Here is a 5,787-nt window from a genome sequence, read left to right as displayed (position 1 = left end):
ATTTATTTATGCATACAAGAACTGAGGTACAGGCCACAGGTGCGGGGGGTGGGGGGCGGCGGAAAGGGTGAGAGGATTCACCAGAGACAGAACAGGCAGACTGACTGAAATACATTGCTGAGGGGAGCAGCGGGCAAGACTGGAGAGGTCAGCTGCGCCATGTGGGTTGCTCCCTGGCTGGCCAGGGGATCGAATTTGTGCTGCAGAGGCTGCGGATAGCTTCATAGTGCTGTCCTTAACCCCTTGCACCACCAGGGAGGCCTGAGGACAGTGAAGTATTAAAAGATGAGGTCAATGAAATCACGAGAAGGCATATTGTGTTCCACCTTAAAGGACATTGACTTTTTGTTCTCTCTATAACTTAGTCTACTTTGCTCTGACAGTTTTCAGCATGTCCAAGATATGGCACGTTCACCAAAGAGTTCATAAATTATATGTGCACGGATCAGTAAATTAACACAAACTGAGCACTCCCGTGTAACCACCACCCAGGCAAAAATAGAACATTACCAGCACCCCAAAGGTCACTCCCATGTCCCCTCCCGATCACCCTTACCTTTCTCCCCCCCAATATACTGGTATTTAAAAACCACACATTGGGTTTGCCTGTGTTAAAGCTTTATACACAGGCTATATTATGCTGTGTTCATTTGCTCAATATTGTGTTCCGAGATTCATTCATATTATGTGTGTAGCAGTAGTAAATTCATTTTCTTTACAGTGTAGCAAACCATTATGGGACTACACCACAAATTATTTATTGATTACACTGTGGATGGGCATTAGAGTTGTTTCCTTCTTGGGCTATTATAAATAATGTTGTTTATGGTATTCATATGTGCATATGATCAAATTTCATAGATAATTACAAAGTTTTCCAAACAATTCTAATAATCATTTGTATTAGCAATGTATGAGAGTCCCCTTGGTTTAGTGCTGGCAGATTATTTTCATATTCTAGAAGCAACTAACCTATTCCACTATTCTTACATTCCTTAATGCTTCCAAATCATTCTGTTATGGGTTGAATTGCACCCCTCAAAAAAAAAAAACAAATTGAAGACCTAACCCCAGTTCCTGTGAATGTGACTTTATTTGGAAATAGGATCTCTGCGGATGCAATGAAGTTAAGATGAGGTCATTAAGGTGGGCCATTAATCTTATATGACTGGTATCCTTTAAATAAGAGGAAAAATGCCAAGAGGTGATGGAGGGAGACTGGAATGATGCATCTAGAAGCCAAGGAATTCCAAGGATTACTGGTCAAGACCAGAAACTACAGGAGGCAAAGAAGTATTCTCTGCTAGAGATTTCAGAGGGAGCGTGGCTCTGCCCATAACTTGATTGTAAACGTCTAGCTTCTAAAACATTGAGAGAATGTATCCCTGTTATTTTAAGCCACCTACTTTGTGGCACTTTGTTATAGGCAGCCCTAGGAAACCTAATATATACTCTAGACCGATGGAGGCCTTGGGCCCCAGAACCTTACCTGACCTCTGACAGACTGGTTAAGCCATGACTTCACTCTAAAAAACAATAACTTCAGGTGGGGAAATCATCACCACTACACACTCCACCCCCTCAGTCTCTCATTACCTGTAAGGATCTTTTCCTTATAACTTCCTCCTTAGTACAAAGTTATATATAATTTCTCCTTTCTGATATTATTAAAAAAGACCCTATAAATAATGTATAATAATGTTTATTGTGCGGTTGGTATGGATGCTTCCCCACAAACATGGATATGCAAAAATGATCACATATCTTATTTACTTTAAATTTATTTCAGCTCCACATCTTTGTGCTGACAGACTGACAAAAAAGATAACTGTGGAACTCTCTATCCTCCTTCGGATCACACAAATACTTGGGAGGTCTGTGTCACAACTGTCAAACAAGGAGACTATTTCTAATCCTCAGGCCATCATGCTGTCTAGTCCAGCCCACACAGTAGAGCAAAAGCAAGCAGTCGCACTTTCCCCGGGCCTAGGCAAAAGCCGCAGGGCCTAGAATCTAGCTTCCCTCTATGGAAGATACATAACTTGTGGGGGTTGTGCCAGTAAGTGGCCCACATCCTTCCTGCTCCCAAAATGGCCGCTGTCATTCCTTCCCACAGCACGCAGAAATTTCACTCCTTTTTCTACCTAATCTAAAGGCAACTACTTCCTTCCCATTCTTTGAGGGTAATCCCAAACATATGCTCAGGATTCTAGGTTATCAAAAGCGAGGAAGACAGACTTTGGGCCCTGCAACACAGCCCACTCTCTCCCCAGGAAAGAAAGCTATAAGCTTGGATTCCTCTTTGGAATACAAGAAAGGAAAGATGGAGGGAGAATAAATACAGTAACTCAACAAATTACTCCACCTCACTTAAGCACCAGAGTACCAGGATAAAATCATACTTAGAGTTTGTATCTTTTTAATTTTCTTTTTTGAATTCTTACTATGTGCCAGCCATTTTTCTCAGCACTTGACATGTATGCATTCATTTCAACTTCACAATTAGATCTGGTAGATATTGCCATTATTACTGTTTTTCAGATGGAGATACTAAGGCACAGAGTTGATCTCACTGGAATAAGGTCACTTAGCCACTAAATAGCAGAGTTAGTATTCAACCAATTTACTCCAGAGATTTTGCATCTAATTATGCTCTACTGACTCTCAGTGGAACATATCTTCATATCCACATAGGGTTACACATAAGTATTTTAGATTTTAGTAATTCCTAGATTTGGATGATGACCAGGTGTCAAGTAAAATGCTCAAATAGCTCAAGGTCATTTAGGAGTAAACACCTTGGAGACACCTCTCCCTTCCTTACTATCTCTATATCTATAGGACCAATAAGAGTTGGGTTTCCCAATAAGCCACCACAAGGACAGGTAATTTCCTTCATATACATCCTATAGATGGTAGCCCTTAGCACTGATGCCTTTTAATATAGAGTACTATTATAAGGCAGTAAGAGTCTTAGATAATAGTTGGCCTTGATTATGTGCACGTCTCTGCTTCAACCTATGATGGCCACGGTTAACTATAGCCAAGGGTTAGCGGCTTTCAATGCATATAACATACGTTCTATCAACTTTATGCATAAAGAGCCTGGGGCTTTATTTCTTCAGAAAGGGGCTATAAGAGTTGTGGACTCTAGAATTGATGTGCTAAGTCATGAAAACTTAATAGTTTGAGCTGGGAGTTAGCAAGTGTTGTAGTGTAATAGATAAGACTGCAGAATAAGTCAACTCCTTCTGTCCACATTAAGCATTTCAATAAGGAATACATCAAAGTCAGGTACCAAATTCATTGAGGATAAGCAGATGATCTAGAATATAGAAACTACATTTAAATCAAAGCCACAAAGGATTAAACTTATTATCTGATGTTTTTTCCCAGTATCATTTATACATCTCAAGTCTCCCATCTTTAAAAAAACCTCTCAATATCCACATGACCTGAACTTAATTACCCTTTATTCACTTTACAACCCATGTTAGTCTATCTTCTGCCCCTACCTCTCCATAAAACTTCCCTCACCAAGGACACCAGTGACTTTACTGGTCATGCCTTGACCTTAAAATACTTCCTTTGGAGCCTTCATACACTGTTGGTAGGAATGAAACTGGTGCAGCCCATTAGGAAAACTGTGAAGTTTTCTCAGACTATTAAACATAGTTCTACCATACAGCCCCGCAACTCCACTCCTAGGTATCTGCCTAAGGAATGCAAAAACACAACTTCAGAGACATTCTGCAGAGGAGGGGAAGGAAGAGGAATGGAGATGGGCAGGAGGAGCACTAGGGACTATGGTGGTGGTGCACAGGTGAATTGGTGGTAGAAATTCTATGGGGACTACACCTGAGAAAAGAAAGCAAACACCGTAAAAAAAAAAAATGATAAAAAATGAACAATGATGTAAAATATATATAAATAAAAAAATAAAAACCTTGGTTGTTTCTAAGTTCTGGCAGTTGCGACTAAAGCTGTTAGATCTTAAACACTTGTTAGATTTCAGTTAGTCTTGATTTCTTAGGAGAAACTTTTCTGATCTTCTAAACTAGGGTACTGACTCCTACTATCTAATTTCATATTGCTTTTATCATAACGCTAAATCACGATGACTTGTTTCTTGTTTTCTTCTGCTAATATATAAGCTCTATGAGGACAGGACTATGTTGTTTACTCCCCATTATCAGTGCCTAGTACTTGGCAATCAATAATTGCAAATGAAGATAGGCATACAAGTAAAGTGGGAAGTTTATAGTATAGATTCAGATGTATTTCTGAAGGTATGTGATTCTATTCTCATGGACTTGCCTCAGCTTGCTTTAAACCCACCATGGTTATAATCCTCATCTAACACTGACCCCCCCCCCCACTCTGGGGTAGGGCCAGCAGAGGTTTTCAAACGTGATAGAAACCCACCATTGGGTTAGAGGGAAATATATACACCAATGGTAGCTTCTCATGGCTCTCTTCAGTCTTGTACATTTTCCAAACACCTAGCTGATTAATTGGTGCATTTTGATATGATCCAAAAAGTTTCACCAAATCACCTCGAGCAAATATAATACCTGGACCTGGCTTTGGGTGTGGCTGAGCAGTCCTACCTTTCAGTGCCCTGTTTTCGTCTTGCATCAGAAGTGCAGGATTGTAGGCTAAGGAGTCAGAGCTTTTGTCTGAAGATATGAAGACAAGAAGAGGCACGATCACCACATTCATCGTTTTCCCAGGGCATGAGTGTGGTCCACTCAGGTGGATCACTCTGGGTTACTAGGTGCAGGGTCAGAAAAATTATGCAAGGAATAAAAGCTGAGATGTTAGAGATAAACTTTGATCCTGCTTTCCTATTGATAATGGATAATCATGACATGTTAGGTCTAGAATCAGAATCAAAGCTAGCACAAGGTTAGGAAAAACAGATATTATCAACACAGTTAAACTCATGAAATGGAATCTAATGGAAAGAAGCCGCTAAGTTTCTTAGATAAAGATTCCAGATGAGAAAAGTAAGCACAAGTTCATGACCCCATCCCTTTGCCATTCCTTTAGAGGAATTACAGAGATTTAAATATATATACAGTGATATTTTTCATTTTCCTGCCTGGAATCTTTATTAAGATTAGTTTATAAAGCCCATAAGATCAGTAGAGGATTTTGCAAGACATGCATCAGTGAAACTCCACCTATATTAGATTATGTCTAAATCTCTTATATCCTTTTATGTGCATAAACTTAAATGGTTGTCAAGGTGAATCAGTCTGCAAATGCCTGAGCTGGACAATCAACCCGGCCTCTTTATGATCTTCATATTTACCATAGTAACTCTTTCTTTGATGCTTTCATCCCTCTTCCTAGCTCTTCTCTGAATCATATATTTCTTTTAAGACACAGTATTATCTTTTCCAGTGATAACCATGACACACTAGATCTGTACATAGAGTGCTCCAAAGGCCACGTGCTGGTTTTATAAGTGAGAAATTGAATCCCAGAAAAAGGAAAACTGAATCCCAGAGAATCCCAGGACCCTGCTGGTCCTGATCCCTGCTTATCATCTGATCCCCCATTTGGTGAACTTCTTACTTCTCCACACCAACTCAGGAGGTACAAGTCATGTCTGTTTGTCCAACTATATTAGAAACATTCCATAATTAGATAAAGAGTCAGAGACAAAAGACATCAGCTTTATTGCTGGTGAGGCTAGGCTGGAGAATGTTACCTGGATCTGTGGCCACAAACGGGCTTCTACTACCTGTCACTTTGACCATCTCCCACATCAAACTGAAC

Source organism: Talpa europaea, assembly GCF_964194135.1.
Source record: "Talpa europaea genome assembly, chromosome: X".
Taxonomy (NCBI): Eukaryota; Metazoa; Chordata; class Mammalia; order Eulipotyphla; family Talpidae; genus Talpa; species Talpa europaea.
This window is presented reverse-complemented; position numbering follows the sequence as displayed.